General features: G+C 45.8%; 1 protein-coding gene across 1 annotated transcript in view; it reads right to left on the bottom strand.

Annotated features, from left to right (window-relative positions):
* CLHC1 (clathrin heavy chain linker domain containing 1) overlaps window positions 1-18015 on the bottom strand; it is a 128096-nt gene that overhangs the window by 47779 nt on the left and 62302 nt on the right. The window contains exon 13 of the transcript XR_014235115.1: window positions 4717-4781. The gene's annotated coding sequence lies outside the window, so the exon portion shown is untranslated. The remainder of the gene's footprint in view (window positions 1-4716; window positions 4782-18015) is intronic.

Genomic DNA, 18015 nt, shown 5'->3' with positions numbered 1-18015 from the left:
ATAAAATGCACGCCAGATTTCAAAAACAGTACAAAAATAAGAATGTAAAAAATCTCATTACTAATTCTTATATTGATATGTTAAAATGATAATATTTTGGATATATGGGGTTAAAATATATTATTTAAATTAATTATTGTTTCATTTCTATTACTTTATTGAAGTATAATTGATGTACAATCAACTCCATGTACTTAAAGTGTTCAATTTGACAAGTTTTGACATGTACACACTGTGAAACCATCATTACATCATATAATGTACATGTCCATCACCCGCAAAGAGGTTTTCTCATGCCCCTTTATAGTCCCTCCTCCCCACTGCCCCCCCATCCTAAGATAATTAAGGATATTCAGTCTGTCTCTATGGAATAGCTTGCATTTTGTAGAATTTTATGTAAGTGGAATCACATAGTATGCATAATTTTTTACTGCTTTCACTCAGCATAATTATTGTGCGATTCACTCACGTTGTTATCAGGAGCTCATTTTTTTTAATTGCTGAGTGTTATTTCATTATATGAGTCTATCATAGTTTTTTTATCCATTCACCTGTTGATGGACATTGGGGTTGTTTCTGTTTGGGGGCTATTACAGATAAAGTAGCTATGGACATGTGTTTATCTGTTTCTTTTAACTTTTACCTTTTTTTTTTAATGTGGCAGCTACGAAATGTAAAATGTGCTCACGTTGCATTTCTACTGGACGGGGCACACTTAGATTCTCTTCTCAGCCTTCTGCTTTCCTGGCTCAGGCCAATTGTGTTTAATTCAACCAACTGGTGCCCTGGGCCAGGTGCAGAGCCAGAGCCGGGAGCTGTTGCTACAGAGGTGAAGGGCCTGGGGAGAGGGGGACCCTGAGTACGTCACCCCTCTGTGGCCCCCAGACCCCCTTTTCCAGGAACTGTCTCAAGGCACTAGCCACGGGGCAGGGAGGTGGGAGGCAGATGCATAAAGTCACCTTGAATTCAACATCAGAAGCCAGAGAGAGATGCATAAAGGCTCAGGTGATGCAGAGGAGGAAGCATGTGTGTCTGGGGAGTCTGGGAAGTTTTCCCCGGGAGATGACATTTGCACTGGATCTTGGAGGAAGAGAATTCACCAACCAGAGTGGGGGGAGGAGTTTCTAAGTGCAGGGGAAAGTTCTGAAATTCCCCAGGGCAAAGCAGGTTCCAGGAACTGGGAACTCTGTGCAGAGAGGAGGGCATCAGCTGGGGTGGAGAGAGCTCAGGCTGGAGAGGGGCTGGTGGGCCAGAACAAAGGGCCTGCTATGCCATGGGGGAGAGGCTGGTCCTTACCCTCCAGGCAAGGACACTAGGGAGCCAGGAAAGAGAACCAGGCCAGACTGCACTTTAGAAGAACCTCCAGGGGAGGCAAATAGGAGTGATGAGTATTTGGACCATGCCAGTGGGAATAGACAACAGGGACTAAGTCCTGGAGAGTTCAGAAGCTGGTTGGACACGAAGTGGCAACTAACCGGATGTGAGGCACACAGAAGAGCACAACCCTGGGGTCCTTACAGCTGGCGCTCCTGTGTGGTTGCCATCCTCTCTTGCCTAGATTCTGGCTACATCCCCCCCACAGGTGTCCCTCTCACCCTATCCAGGCCACCCACCCCAGTGTTGGCACAGAGAGATTTAACTCCACAATTGTCTCCTCCCAGCTCAGTGTCCCCTGTGGCTTTCCACCACCTGTAGGATGAAATCTCACTTCCCTTAGATAGGCACAAAGCCCTGGGCAAGCTGGGCCCACCCACCCAGGTGTGCGCGTGCACGCACACACACACACACACACACACACACACACACACACACACGGTGCAATAGTGCCCTGGCTCTCCATCCCCATGGTCTCTCGGCCTGAGGGCCTTGTCACATGTCTTAGCCTAGACTGAACACAAAACCCTCCTCCTCTTCCAGGCACGGTTTAAGGCTCCTTCTCCAGAAGCTCTCCCTGAGGGCTTCAGACCCCTGTGCTCAATACACACTGTGCATCTATAACCTCTTTCATGCTCACTAAACTGTCACTTCTTGAGGGAAATGTCTGTCTTTTGTTTCTGGAGCTGGAGTACTGGAGACAGAGATATGAGGGTAACCTGATGTTGGCAGTAATTGCCTTAGGAAGGCTGAGATGAGGGCAGAGCCCCAAGGGCAACACTCTGGGCACCAGGATTTCTGACCCAACACAATGTGGAAATAGGGTCAGAGGCGATCGCTATTCTCTGCTCTGAAAAGTCTTGGGAAGGCTTATTTTGTCACAGGGGAAAGAGCTGTATGGAGATAAGAAAAAACAGCCAAAGGTCCCTGCCCTTAATATGTTCATAATTAAGATGAGGATGATAAAACAAGCACACATAAAAGGACATCAAAACAGTGGATGTCCAATGTTTTAAAAAGAGCAACAAATAAATGTGACTTACAGGGCAAATCTGCATGGAATTAACCAAGTATTTATTGAGCTCTTACAATGTAGTCAGGTCATCCTGGAGCTGTAAAGGATGCCACAAGTGAACCTAAGTTGCCTGCCTTTGTCTCAAAGTGTTGCCACTCACGGTAAATGTCACAGGTGTCTGGAACGGGGCTTTCAAACTTTACTGTGCATTTGGAATACCCAGGGGTCTTGTCCAAATGCAGATTCTGATTCAGTAGTTCTGGGGTGGAGCTCAAGATGCTACATTTCTCACAGGTTCTGAGTGGAGGTCCCAGCTGCTGGTCAGGGCCCCATTTTGAGTAGCCAGGACCTTAGTGAATGAAGAGAACCACGTGAGCTGGAGCGTTCAGGGAAGGCTCCATAAATGGGACTGAAGGAGCGGGGACGAGACGAGGCAGGAGGGCATTCCAGGGGCGGGCAGCCTGAGCAGGGACATGGGACAGAGGCAAGCTCACAGAGGGGGAGAACCACGGCGCAGGAAGTCCATACGCTGGAACTGAAAATTCTCATTAGCCAGCAGCAGGAAGTGCAAGGGACTAAGTTATGTGGAGTCTTCAATGCCACACTAAGGAGCTGCAATTTAATTAAAAAGGGAAGAGTGAGCTGGGGTTGGTTCTTGAGTCATATTTGGCTGACACATTCAGGAAAAGTAGAAAAAGAGTGAGGAATATATATCCATGCAGAGGATGAGGGGAGATGGAGTACAGTTTCTCTCACTTCTTACTTCAAGGCATTCAGTTCAGTTCCTTGAGGCCGCGTCTCCATCCCCTACCCTCCATCCCTTTGCCTCAGTCCAGGCCTTGCTCCCTGAGTCCTTGGCTCTAGAAGCCTTTTAAGTCTCAGATGATCCATGAACACTGGGAAAGAAACCTGCGGTTCTGTGCAGCCTTTCTTTCTCTCCACGGATGCATAAACAATTCAACCGCACATGATAAAAGCAAGGGGAGGGGTACCCACATTAATTTCCTCGAGGCAAATGATAAGCTGGCAGATTTGGCTCTATGGGAGGAGATAAAAGCTCCAGACACAGCCGAATGGCTCTCGGGATCCGAGCCTGGTACGGATGCAAATTAAAATAAAAACTATATAAACAGCAGCACAATGGCACCATTCAGGGCTCCTTCATTAGAAGCCAGCTCTCCAGCACCACTGCCCACAAAGACAATTTCCCTTTCTTCTCCCTCCTAACGAATTTCCAAGCTGGTCAACAAAAGGAGGCTAAGGACAAAAGCAGTTCTAATTGATGAGGCTCTTGGGAGAGGGTCGTTGGGGAGATTCATTTTATGTGTGCAAATCAAAAAGCAAATGTGATGTGTCAGACCAGCTGAGGACAGGCCTCCCGCTGGGGGTGGTAGATGTGCCAAGTCCCTCCTCTCAAGGCTCCATACAGCCAGATAACAACCCAAAGGTCACATGCACCAGCCAGGCCTCCCAGAGCCCGAAAGAGCCAGCTTCCTCAAATGCTGCCTTGCACAGGGGGACCCCATTCAGCATCCACGCGCAGGATGCAACAACTCGCTACCATGGCAGCCTCTCCTCTGTATTGCAGAGGACAAAGTTCATTCGTTATATTACCATGAAGCATCTTTAAGGTGGGCAGTCACTGGGGTGAGGAGACTCAGTTTTAGCAAAATCCACCACGTATTGAACGTTCAGGCTCTGGGGGGAATCTCTGCTCACAAACCACAGGTATCCCTGATTTTTTCATTTCTAATCACCTACGCCACTTCAGAAAACTTTTCAAGTGACAGTGCTCTCCACCTGTATCGTTCATCCGCATGACTTGCTCTGCAGCCATGAAGACTTCTTCACTTCCAGATCCCTTCACACTCATCTCCCAACCCACACGCCTCCCCAAACTTGGAATTCCCTACTACATCCCTGCTGTCCATCTACATCCTCTTCGCCTCATGAACCTCATGTTTCCTCATTATAAGATGGAGTGATAATCCTTGCTCCACTCATCTCATGGGCTATTGGGAGACTCAAATGAAATGAACATGAAAGCAACTATAAACAGCATACATATTTCTGTTTTAACAGAAATGTCTTAGCTGAGGCTGTAGCACTGGACCATTTAGTGACTGCCAAAAATCTCTCTCTTCATTGTTAAATGAGACTTTTTTCAGCCAATAGGACAAATGAAGATTTGTCCTATCCATCAACACCAAAAGGAACTCCCAACATTTGTAAATGATGGAAACCCAAACAGCCAAAGCGAGCCATCCCCCACCTTGGCCCCTTCATGGTTCCCCAGATTATCTCACCAGCACATGCTTGGTACTCACTCTCTGCTTCACCCAGTTTATGCTTCCGGCCACACTGATCTGACGTCAGGCCAAAGGGCTGGTGCCTGGGAGAGGGAAAGACCAAAGAGAGTAGTGAGGCTGGGAGGATGTTTTTTCTCCAACTCTGAATGTTGCTTTACTTTGCCCCTTTAGGGAAGAGCCCACCATTTAGAAAATGAACTGTGTCTGCAGTCTAACCGGCAGCAGCTGCTGTGGATGGGAGGCCCTTTTCCCACTTGTAGGCTAAGAAGCAAAGGAGGAGTGAAGAGAGGAGAGAGATATGAAAGTCCCATGACCAGACTGCCCTTTCTAGCCCTCCACAGCCAGCCGGGTGGTCACAGAGCTCTATAGTTATTCTCTCATTTTCCCAGCTGATAAGGATAAGGGAGGTGCTATCTGCCACAGTCACCCCCGGCTTTAGGGCTGGTGGTTAATAGCACATGACCCAGCACTATTTTCCTCAACACTTCCAAGCCCTGGCTGCCCTGGACAATGCTGCTGAAAAGATAACAATGTGGGGTTGATACGCTCAGGTCTTTTCCGAACCACACTCACATTACCACTTGTGTGAGTTTCCTAGGGCTGCCATAACAAATTACCACAAACTGGGTGGCTTAACACTATAGAAATTTATTCTCTCACACTTGTGGAGGCCAGAAGTTCAAAATCAAGGTGTGGGCAGGGTTGGTTCCAGCTGGAGGCTCTGAAGGAGAATCCATTCCGTGCCTCCACCAGGGGCAATCTACGGCATTGCTTGGCTTGCGGCTATATCGCTCTAATTCCTGCCTCTGACTTCACATAACCTTTTCCTGTGTCTCTGTGTGTCCTCTCCTCTTCTTATAAGGGCACCTGTCATTGGACCTAGGGCCCACCCTAAGCTCAGGATGATCTCATCTCAAATCCTTACATTATATCTGCAAAGATCATTTTTCCAATAAGGTCACCTTCACGGGTTCCAGGGGTTAGGACTTGGACATATCTTTGGAGGGGACCACTATTCAACCCACTGCAGCCCCCAAGCAAAGGGGAAGGGACAAGAGAAGGACACTACACTGAGCCTCTGTTGAAACCTCCAAGAATTCATGGGGCAAAGTGGGAAGGGGAGTTATTCAGCCAAATTATGGTGGCAAGGGCTGTGGGATACTGAATGGGACTTCAGCATGGCTGCAGTAGGGAGGAAGGGACACTGGCTTGGGATCTGCCCTCCACTGAGACCCACAGAGGGCACCAGGTGGCTGCAACAACAAAATAACAGGGAAAGAGCCACACCATCCATCTCTCCCCCCACTTACCCACCATCTTCCTCCCACCTCACTTACCCCTGCTGGGTAACCTATGAATCAGCCTCCTTTTTACCCTCCTGGGGGTATAAGCGAGGTGGCAGCCTGTGATGAGCCCTGGAAACTCTCCCAGCAGCCTGTTAGTGAACTTTGCCTGCCTGCCTGCCTGCCTTGTGGAAGTCAGCCAGCTCTGTCCACTGAGGGGCTGCTCAGATGACTGTATTTCCACGCCTGGTTTGTGAACACAGATTCAGCACTTAACTGTCTTCTGCTGCTGTTCATGCTTACAAAAGGAAAAGCCCTCCAAAACTTAGTTCACAAAATCCAATTTAAGGATCAGAAAAAGGTATGCCAGGTACAAAAATTCTAAAAGGTCATTTCTCCAAGGAAGAAAATATTGACTGAATCACCAATCCCAAGTTTCAAAAGGAACAGTTCCTTAAGTTTCCCGCCAAGAAATCCCTGAAATGTGTAAATAGAGAAGATTTGTCAGTGATAGTTACCAAGAAAACTTCTGAGGCCTGAGATGGCAGGCCTTCAGTCAAGACCATGCCTATAATATGCCGTTAGGTCTTGTTTTTTAGGCCTGGAGTTCATTAACCGTCAGAAGTCAAACTTTTCCCTACAGTGCTAGGAAGAGGAAGTCTGGCAAATGGGGTCTGAAAAACTTCTATGGATGAGTTGAGGGGCAGGTATTTGTTGAGTGTGTACCTTGTGTGGGTCACTCTGCTAAATGCCAGGGATATAGCCAGGTACAGCAATTCAGACATGGCCCTGCCTTCATAGAGAGGGAGGAGGGGAGACGGTAAGCTCACTATCACAAAAATAACCATAGTTGAGCTAAATGGTACAAAGCAAGAGTATGGACTGTCATGGAATCATACAACAGGGCACTTGCATACCTAAGAGATGATTTGGATGGAAGGTTTTGTATAATACATACTCCCTCTCCTTCTTTCTCAAGGATAGTGGATGGAGGTCCTTGCCCCTCTAGGAGCTACAAGTATTTGAAGCAAACCTTCAGACAGATTTTGGGACTGTGTGCCCAATGAACCTAGAGGGGATACTAGAGTCCTTGAGAGTGGAAGAGAGATGCTCTTGGAAAGATGAAAGCGATAGAAGCGGGTCCCCAAGGCTGAAATCAGAAAATAAGACTAACAACCTCATACTTAGGATGTATGTTAGGATGGCTATTATCAAAAAAGCAAAGGAACAAATGTTGGCAAGGATGTGGAGAAACTGGAACTCTTGTATATTTTTGATGGGAATGTAAAATGGTGTAACTGCTATGGAAAACAGTAAGAAGGTTCCTGAAAAATTGCCAAAAAAATTACCATATGATGCAGCAATCCCACTTCTGGGTGTTTATCCAAAAGCATCAAAATCAGGATCTCAAAGAGATATTTGTACTGCCATGTTCACTGCAGCACTACTCAGAAAGAATCGGCCACATGCCAGAAGGAAAGTTTGACTTTCAACTGTTGATGACAACAAGGATAAACCTTAAGGACACTATGCTAAGTGAAATAAGCTGGTCACAGAAGAACAAATACTGCACGAGTCTACTTATATGAGATATCTAAAATAGCCAAACTCATAGAATAGAGTAGAATGGTGGTTGCCAGGGGCTGGGATGAGGGAGAAATGGAGTTGTTGTTCTACAGGTATAAAGTTTCAGTTATGCAAAATGAATAACTTACAGAGTTGTAGAGATCTGCTGTACAACACTGTGACAATAGTTTACAACACGCAGTTCAAAATTTGTTAAGAGGGTAGATCTCATGTTAAGTGTTCTTACAAGGGAAGGAAGGAAGGAAGGAGGGAAGGGAGGGAGGGAAGGAGGGAGGGAGGAAGAAAAAGAAAGAGAGAGAGAAAGAAACAGTAAAAGAAAAGAAAAGGAAAGGAAAAAGAAAAGAAAAGGAAAAGGGAAAGAAAGAAGATAGGACTTTGGACCAGGGGTTGACTAACTGTGGCCTATGGTCAAATCCAGCCTGCTGCCTGTTTTTGTAAATAACACTGTACTGTAACATGGCCACACTCATTTATTTACATATTGTCTGTGGTTCTTCGGCACTTCAACAGCAGAGCTGAGTGGTTGTGATAGAGGCTGTATGACCCACAAAGGCTGAAATACCTGACCACTCTGTGCAAGGGTGTCAGCTGTTGGCGGTCTTCGGATTCTCCACATTTCTGTTCTTGTTATTCTCCTACAGGAAAACTTGAATCCTTTCCCTACTGCTTATTAGTTTGTCACTCAACCCAAGGACTGGGCTTAGCCTTTTTTTGGCCACAATTCTAATTCACATGCACCTAGGTTGCTACCTGTAGTCGCTAGACACACGTGACTACTAAAATGCAAATTTAAAGTATTATAATTACCTCTGGGCCTTCACAAAAAGAACTTTGCCACCTCTTGCTTTGGATTCCTCAGTACTCTTATCACCACACCAGAATGTCTTAAACACCTTTTATCTGGGCTGCTTTGGAGGGAGGAGGGCCAAAACCTCAACAAAAGTCCATGTGCTAAGAACATCAGAGTGCACTCATAAGCACCTTCTGTGAGCCAGGCTCTGTTTTGGAAATAGCAATGCATTTAAGCCCTCACATTAACTTTTTGAGGTAGGAATGATCATCCTGATTTTACCCATGAGAAAACAGAGGTTCAGAGATGTAAAGTAAATTGCTGAAGTGGCAGAGCCGTATTCGAACTTAGATCAGTCTCCCTATGCATGTTATCACTACATCCAACTTCCTACACTGCCTGCTGCTTAAACATTTCTATAGAATTACTGGGAAGAATTCTATCACTTTGGATAAAGAGAGGATCAGTAGGAAATACACCAAGTGAATTCATTCTGCATAACAAACAGTATCAGGCTGCCCTCATAGCCCAATGTCACTGTGTTGGTTGGTTCCTTAGAGCCTTGGAAGCTTGGAGGGTCAGTTACCACTGGGTTCTTTTTGAATTCCTGTAGTTGTGTGCTGCAGTAAGGGTGCAGGGAGGAGGGGAAAGTTTGCCTTATTATAAGACCATCTTCCTGCCAGTTTATTATTACCCCAGCAATCACATCATAAAAATTCATGCTCCTCATCCAGACAAGGGAACCAGGATTGGGAGGCAGTTTTGGAAACTACATCAACAAAGGAAATTTACAAGACCTGGGGATGTTTAGTTCAGAGAAGAGAAGCAAGCTAGCTGTGCATTATGTCTTCAGGAAGCCCTGCCATATTGAGAAGAGCAGCCTTCTGTGCTTTCTGTCAGAGTTGAGAATGTAGAACAATAGTTTGAAGTAAAATGAAAGATTTTGGCTCAAAGTTTGAAAGAATGTTCCAACAACTGGAACTATCTAACAATGCAATGCGCTTCTGAGATGAGCTCACTCAACTCTGGAGATGTCCAAGCAAGAGCTAATGACACTTGTCAGGGATGCTGTGGCATGGATTTCTGAAACGTGTGAAGGTTAGACTAGGTCACCTCTACAGCACCCTCCAATTCAAAGAGCCCACAATTCTGTGAACAAGAGATCAGCCTGAGGACCACACTGGGAAAAATCAGCACTTTGAACCAAATGTGTTCTTTCTAACTCCTTCCACATCCTAATCACAACATCTCACTAAAAGCAACTGGCTGTTTTCAACCAAGCCCCAGTCACCTCTGGGCATATTCCAGGACTAACTGAATATTTATGACATAACTATAAGAATGATTTTTCAGTTTGTCAAGTGAAGCTATAAGATCTCTGGCTTTGGAGGAGGCAGCAGGGAGTGGGTGGTCAAAATAATAATATTAGCTAACATTTACATTAACTTTGCCATTTACAGGGGAACCTACGATCCAGTTAATCTTCACAACAGCCCTGTCGGACATGTTAGTCGTTATCATTCATTCGTGCAGGAAGAGGCTGCCCAGTTCCCCCACAGCTGCAAACGGCTACAGACCTAGTGAGTGACACCTTGAAGGCAGGAGGGATCACGTTGGTGGACAGCATTTTGAGAAATGTACTACAGAGACTAGCTGAGAGTTTAGGATTATTAGTCAGGATTTGTTTCCAGTTTTTGTAAGGAAGGTGGTCATTTTGGCTCATGAAACCTGGCAGAAGCGAATGCATTGCTCAGAACATCGTGTATTTACAGTTTGTAGTTTTTACAAAACTACCAGTGTTTTCCAGTGCTTCAATTATCAGAATGAGTTTCACTTTCACATCCTGAGGAGGCATTCAGCTTGGGAGGCTAGAAATGGCAAGAGACAGTTATCAAGGCTCATGCCGTTGAATTATAGGCTGTCTTTATTGCTCATTGCTCACATCAGCAGCATTGGATTTTGTATCCTGTTTATCCATCAGGTCTGGACTGAATTATCCCCTCTTCAGTCACAGCGCTTGCCTTTGGAGGCTCCCGGAAGGGAAACAACGAGCAAATGTTAGTTAACCTATGTGAGGCCTAGAGGATGCTTGCAGACTGTCACCTGGAGAAACCCTCCAGTGTTGCTGGGGTCCTATCAGCGTGATGAAAGGGCCTGTAAATAACTGGGGATGGCCATCTTTGCTTCTAAAAATGAAAAACATCCCTCATCAGAAACATGTAAGGCAGGCAAAGCTTTTAGGTAACGAATTGGGTAGACAGGTACAGGGTAAGGCAGGGGAAAGCATTCCAGGCAGAGGATCCACTTGAGTAAAGGCAGGAAGGCATGAAAATGAAGTGCCTCTTCTCTTTAACCAGAGTACAGGGTGCGTACAGGGGTGCACACAGGAGGCTGAACAGGTGGCTTTTAGTTTATAATATGATGTCTCTTCAATGGCGGGCTCCAGAGAGCTGGGGTCCAGTGCTTGTCAAACATGCATCAAAATCATCTGGAGGGCTTGTTAAAGCACAGCTTTCTGGTCTCCACCTGCAGAGTTCCTGATTCAGTGGGTCTGAGGTGGGGCCCAAGAATGTGCATTTCTAACAAGCTTCCCAGCGATGCTGACGCTGATGGTCCAGGGACCACTTTGGGAACAACTGCTACAGCTAGTCAGCAGCTGATAACTGTTTTGAGTAGGGAAGTGAGGTGATCAGAGCTGAGAGCTTACTGTCTTTATCTGACCAGTTTGAAGGGCCGATAATTCTGTGAGAAGATATGTAAGGAAAGGAATTTGTGAGAGAAGGAATTAGCCCAGGCAGTGAGCATATGTTCAGTGGTGAGATCTGATTCAATGCATTTGATTTTTCACCTACCTGGCAGTGGGGACTAAGGGAGATGAACCACATGACCCATGGTCCTCATAGGAGAACAATGGAACATCAAAAGTTCTTTAAGTTACCAGATAAAGCATGTCATTTATAAAGCTCTAGAATGGAGTTTTTAACCCCTGAAATGCATTTTCCTTTTTTTTTTTTTTGAAGTATAGTTGATTTACCATGTTGTGTTAATTTTTGCTGTACAGCAAATTGATTCCTATATTATATGTGTGTGTATATATATATATATAAAATTCTTTTTTATATTCTTTTCCATTATGGTTTATCACAGGATACTGAATATAGTTCCCTGTGCTATACAGTAGGACCTTCTTGTCCAAATGCATTTTCTTAGTGTCAGTTTTTCTAAAGACACTGACCATGTTAGTCATCAATGACCCCACTGGCTGGAAGAAGGAATATTTCATGGCTTTTCCTCCTCTACTCTTGATCTCTTAGGTGTGAAGAAGAATGACAGATTATGAGATTTAATCTAAAACGTCTTGAGTTTCACTTCCATCACAGAAATGGCAACTAGAAAAACACAGGAAAGGCCCAAAGATCTGCCTTGTCTAAGAAATCCTGACATGGCCCAAAGAGGAAAGTCAACATGGTGTACTTCTAGGCTCAACACTAACAAAGATGCTGCCCTAACTAAGGTGGGTATGTGCTTTAGGGCAAAGCAGAAGGAGGAAAGAAGGGGGAAGGTTTTCTACTGGTAGTAGGGATGGGAGCAGGTTATTCTTAAATCCTATCCTATTGGCCTGGTTAATGTAAGAGAAAGCTGTCACCCTCCACACTAAAGTATTATTGATGATTGGAGCTTAATGCATGGCTTCATTTTGTATTTTATCAAGGTCTTCATGAGTCAAATGCAATAGCCCAGTCTAGCTAGAGAACATTGTATTCTAAGGTTACACTGCAGAAGAGAGGACACCCTGACCCAGCAATTGGAGGACTTGGGGTTTTTTCCCTGGTTCTGCATCTCTGAATTTGGGCAAGATCTTATCTTCACTGGATCTCAGATTCTTCAGGTGAGAGAGGACAGAAATTGTACCTGGTCATCTGTATGATCCCTGCCATGACTGGTCTTCAGCAACTCTGTACCATCTATGCTGAAGCCAGCTTTACGGAATGAGAGTGCCCTGAGCAGTGGTCATGGCACCATCCCCCTCTTGCCAGCTGGTTTTACCTGAACTCTGCTAAGTTTAATTCCCTGGTGTCATAAGCATTTATCTCTGTGTTGGCCAAAGAAGACCAGGGTGGGAAAATTTCAGTATCGACTAGTAAGAAAATGATCTAGGACACTAATGATCTCATCTGGTTAGAGTGAACGAGGAAGGTTCAGTCCTCATGTCCTCATCAGCAGTATTGAGAGCATTTATGCCACAAAGAGGAACAAACACCATCAGTCACTTTAAGGGATTTCCAAGGAGGCCACAACACGACTCTTCCCATTCAGATCACTAAGGCTGGCCAATCCCATACTCAGCTCACACTCAACACTTTCTCTCCTTACCCATCACCCCAACTCTGTTCACTCCCCTGTATTACATGTGTATGTGTCCATTTCCCTAACCACCCATCACAATGTCATTCTCTATGAGGACCAGGGACATAGTTCATTCTTCTTTACCTAATCTTAGTTTTCTCTACCCACCAAGTCTGGGGAAACAATTAAGGGCACAACTGTAATACCTTTGAGTCCTGATTCTCCACCCAGAGTCACTGCTGGAAGTCTAAGCTCCCCGTGGGTCCCCACCATTCCCAAACATGCCCCTTGACTCCACTGCCCAAGGATGATGGTCCTTCTCTGTAACTCTTCACTACTACCACGGGTGGAAGAGGAGTCCACAGAGCTCACTGCTGCTGGCAGCAGGAGACCAGGGCCCTGCCTCTGCCTGGCCTAGTGCTCACCATGGGTCCGCTCTCACAGTTTTTGCTCCTGTCTCTCATCACAGAAGGGGAAGCTTCCTTTTTCACCAGTGATAACAGTTCCTATGAGACTCCTCCCACCTCCCAAGGAAACCCGCTATTCTTCATTTGCAGCTCTGTCTGCAGGTGAGCAGAGCATTCCCAGAGCTAGACAAGAGGGTGTTGAATGATACCTTCTCATGTCTTACGCCCACCAACCATGGTAGAATGAATGGGTAAGAATGTACATTTTCTCCCGCCTCACAATAGGTTCCTTCTCCACCTAAGGGTATTAGGATCACCCATTGTCTCCCCTCCTAATACATAATTGTGAAATGTTTACAATATTAGGGCTCAACTTAAGTCCCAAAATTCTTCTATTTTTTCCCCAGAAAGTCTTAGGAGATTCTCAGATACAATAACTGCCAACGGTCTGTTCTGAGTTCCTGGAAAGGTGTATCTTCATTACATTACTTCTCTGTGGTGCCCTTCACAGCACCTGGATCAGAGAAGGTAAATGTTTGACAAGAAAATAAAGGTATCAGATAATTCACTCTCATCTTGGAAAATGCAAAGCAAAGCTCAGAAGTGAAGGGCCGTGGGTAGTTAGTTTGCAGGAAAACGTGAGTAGAAGGAAAGGTGAACAGACTCCTGCCTGGGTGGTGCACATTCAGATGGGCAACAGGGTGTGGGGGGAAAGGAGGCTAGCGGTCTGGGAACTGGGAAGGTAGGAAAGGACACGTGAAGAACACTGAAATACTGTGGCTGAAAGAGGGAAACAATGAATAAGAAAATGAGACAGGAAAAGAGGAAATCAAGGTAGGAAGATACCAAATAGCTATTTGGCCCAGACTGCAGCTATCTCACCAGAGAAGATGGGGCTAGAGAAATGGCAGTGTAAACAAAGAAGAAAATGATGTGGATACTGTGCAGATAACTCTGTCCTCTAAAGACAGGCAGGAGGTCGGAGGCTGAGTCACCAAATATTGAAGACTCCACTGTCGGGGTCCTAGTCTTAGCTCCAGTCTCCATCCATCTCTCTGTCCTTTCTGAATCCCACAAGACTTCTGCGTACTTAACATACTTCCCCGTGAGGCTGCTGTTGCCTCCCTGTCTAGGGTATAAACTTGTTCTTGGCAAGCGCAAAGTCTCACAGTAGGTCTCCAGTCGTCACAGCCCCTAGAAGAGTGCCAAGCACAGGGTAGCCACTTACTGATTGGACTGCCATCACAGACTGGGGACTTCCCTGGCGGTCCAGTGGTTAAGACTGGTGCTTCCAATGCAAGGGGTGTGGTGTTCGATCCCTGGTCGGGGAACTAAGATTCCACATGCTGTGTGTTGATAAGCGATCACAGACCGAAAACCAGAAAGACAGCATGGACCTTCCCATCAGCCTTGCAGGGGAGAGTACAGATTTTGCCACCCTAAAAACATTCCTTCATGCTCAAACACCTGGTCTGAAGAATATCCGTGTGCACTAAGTATTCTTGCAGGACTGTTCAGATGAGAAAGTCAATGAAGGACCTTTTCAAACTTAATCCAGCATCTATTCCCTGAATGCCCACGATGTGTCAGGCACTTTGCGGAGGCTGGGGCCACAGAGAATAATGACACGATTCCCTATTTCTTGGAGCTCACAGTTTGGTGGGGAAGATGGGCATTAAAAAAGAAATTACACGTGTGACGAGGGTTACCAAAGGACCCTCAGAAGTGCTTAGAAGTTGGGCAGCCAGTTCTTTGCTATGGTATTGGCATCTCCTGCCCATCCAGGGGGTGGTACATAAGGGCCAAAACGGAGACTGGAGTGAGGAAAGCTTCGGTTGCTCCACGAACCATCAGCTACTTGTAAAACAGAAATCAGAGCAGGGGTTTCTGTCAAAGTCAGGCCAGGAAATAAAGGACACATCATACATACAATGAATCTATAACCTATGAGGTCCCCATACAGGCTGAGATGCGTTTCCCCAAGCGGCAGGCAGCTCTGCTCAGTGTCAAGGCCAGTAACACCCAGGAGAGCAGGAGGCTTGGCCTTCCTCTACCTTCCACCATCTACAGCAAAGCTGTGAATTCCAGAGTAAATGAAGAGGACCCGTAAGCAGTGGGCTGCTGTCACAAAGCCCACGTGCTGAACTTCTCCAGGGGAATAGAGCCATTGCCGAGTCCTTACTCCTCTGTGAGAAATAAGGCTGTGGATTAGAAGCAATAGAACATGTGGCAGCAGGGAGAAATGAAAGTGGAGAATGCGAAAGGTCCAGGGGAATAAGGGCTCACAACACTCTAGCTAACGGGGGAAAAAGGGCCAACTCCATGTGTCTCAACTGCCTTGAGAAAATCATTGACTGACAGCAGTATTGCACAATTTCTGGTATCGATCAAGTCATTAAAATAAAAATTATATTACATTAAATATATAATATTTAAGAAATCAAGACTATACTACAAAAGTTTAAAATCTAATTTTTAAACATCTAAAAATTAATTTTTTTACTTGAAGTGGTAAATTTTAGATACCAGAAAAAACATGGTATTTGGAATACACCATTGCCTGAGGAGGCTAGAAAGTTGGAAAAATAGAATGTTACTGTATATAAGAACTGGCTCTAAATTTCTGCCTTTTTGTGCATCCTTACCTAAGTAACTAAGTATTAAAGTGGTGATTACCGCAAATAGGAAAAAGAAAGTCTTACACATATGACATTGACGGTGATTACATAATATAGAAATTTGACAAGTATTCTGGATATTGTATATAAAAACTCTGAAGAGCTAATGATAGGCCCTAGGGAATTCTGGTCCTAACAAAGCACCAATACAACCAGCAGCTTCTCCCCAAGCATCAAAGGCTATGATCTCCCCCAGAGGGGTTGCTGACAGCCCAGCCTCTGAAAGAGCTACCAAAATCAATACCAATCACTAGACAATGACATTCAGAGGACATCGAACACTAGAATGATTGTGTCAGGGTACCATTTGCCAGAGCCAAATGCTTGCATTTCCAAATGGCGAATCCTTTTCGGGAGCAGATGTATGACCATGAAGGCCTGGCTGTGCTGAGAGCCATGGAAACTGTTTTGCAAGCTGGTATCGTTAAGCAAGTAATAACACTCCTTAAGCCTGCTTCAGTGCATAATTAAGGCGGGTTTCAACTCATCAGCCACCACACCTATTGTCTGAAAGCACCACAAAATGGGTAAGAATGCATGCAATAAAATGAACTACGGCAAAGTTAACAGCTTCCAGGTAAGCTATGTTGCCAGAAAACTGGGCCTTCTAGAAGCAGCACAACAGAGGCACAATCCCCAGCGCCCCATGACACCACCTGCCTTCATCCCTCTGAACAAGCGGTCGGGTGGGCACATAGGCGGCTTGCTGCAAAGTACAAGAGGGGAGAGGGACCTGGATGTGGGATGAGTCTGCCCCAGAAAAGAAATTCATTCCTTTTCAGAGCTCCTCCACACAGCTGGGAACTAGGAATATGCAGCCTTCTACACAAAAAAGGATGGGTTCAGCTCAGATAGCATTTCTGCCAAAGGCCAAGGAAAAGCCACTGCACTGCGGTGTGTCCACCACAAGCAGCCTCAGGCACATCCTTGGGGTGAGTGTGGGCACCACCAACGCTGTGCTAGGCACCACACACTCCGCGTCCCTTTTCTGCTGGGAGCTGCCTCCTCTAGCAGATTCCACTCCTTTGCCCTCAGAAATCTGAGAAGAGTGGCCCGGAGCCGGTGGCGTGTAGTGGAAAGGGTATGGCTTTGGAGTCAGGTGGACCTGGGTTACAATCCTGGCTCTACCACTTACTTGCTGGCTCACCTCTATCCTTTCCACCCGCCTCTCTAGGCCTCAGCTTCCACATTATAAAGAGGGATTAATAATACTTATCTTTCATAGCTGTTTTAAGAATTCAAGATAATATCTAGCAGAGTGATTGGCATAGAGGAGTTGGTCAATAAAGAGTAGCTATTATTATTACTAATAAATTATCACATGGGGTGTATGACTACGTGGGGATGATTAGAAGAGAGGTGGGAAGAAAAGAGACATTGGCACAAACAATGAAATGGGCTTCACTTTGAAGAAAGATTTTTCAGAGCACCATGTAGCTCTCCTATAGAAATCCTGCCTCCCTCAAAGGTATTACGCGTGTGTAAACACTCTTTACTTTCTTTAAGCAAGTTTCCCACAGCCTTGTGATCTGCAGCAGGCAAGTTTCATCCTGTTTTCATGGGTAAGAGAAACTGAGGTACAAAAGATCACCCGATTCTCTGAGTGAGTCAGAGGAACCACCCAAACATCAACCCAGGGGTATCACAGTCTCCACTCCTTCTGGACCCAAACTGTTCTAACAAATTATTCATATTGGGTAGAACTCCCAATTAAAAAAAAAAAAAAAGATTAGTCCTCCAATGGAGAGCCCTAGGTGTGGGGCAACCAGGAAGTCAGTGTGCAGAAGACCCAGGCTGGGCTTCCACAGTGCATGCCCCAGCACCATCCTGTGCCAACCTCTCCTCTCTCGGTCGTGTCTGGTTCTCAAAGGCGTTGACCAGGAGCACACACAGGTGGAACCCACAGTATACCTTCCTCCCTACGGCCTTCTGGCCTCAACCACAGGGGGCCGTGTCCACGCCAGGCATCTGCCTATCCTCAGATCCTGGCTCTTGGACCCCACTCACCGGTTCGTAGGCACACACCTTTCCACCCAGCAGGCTTATTCAGATTCGGTTCACCCAGCCTGGGCTGAGAACAGGCAGAGTGCCCTGCTTGCTGTTGTAAAAGGAACCAGCTTCATCAGAGGCAAGCCAGCTTCCACCACTTTGTAGAATGTGACAGCGGGTTTTGTTTCCTGCTTTGTTAGGTTATTCCCCCACCTCTTGGTCTCATTGCCTCCTGC

Source organism: Balaenoptera borealis (genome assembly GCF_965194805.1).
Source record: "Balaenoptera borealis genome assembly, chromosome: 15".
Classification (NCBI taxonomy): Eukaryota; Metazoa; Chordata; class Mammalia; order Artiodactyla; family Balaenopteridae; genus Balaenoptera; species Balaenoptera borealis.
Note: the sequence above shows the minus strand (reverse complement) of the source record. Positions and strands in the feature narration are given on the sequence as shown.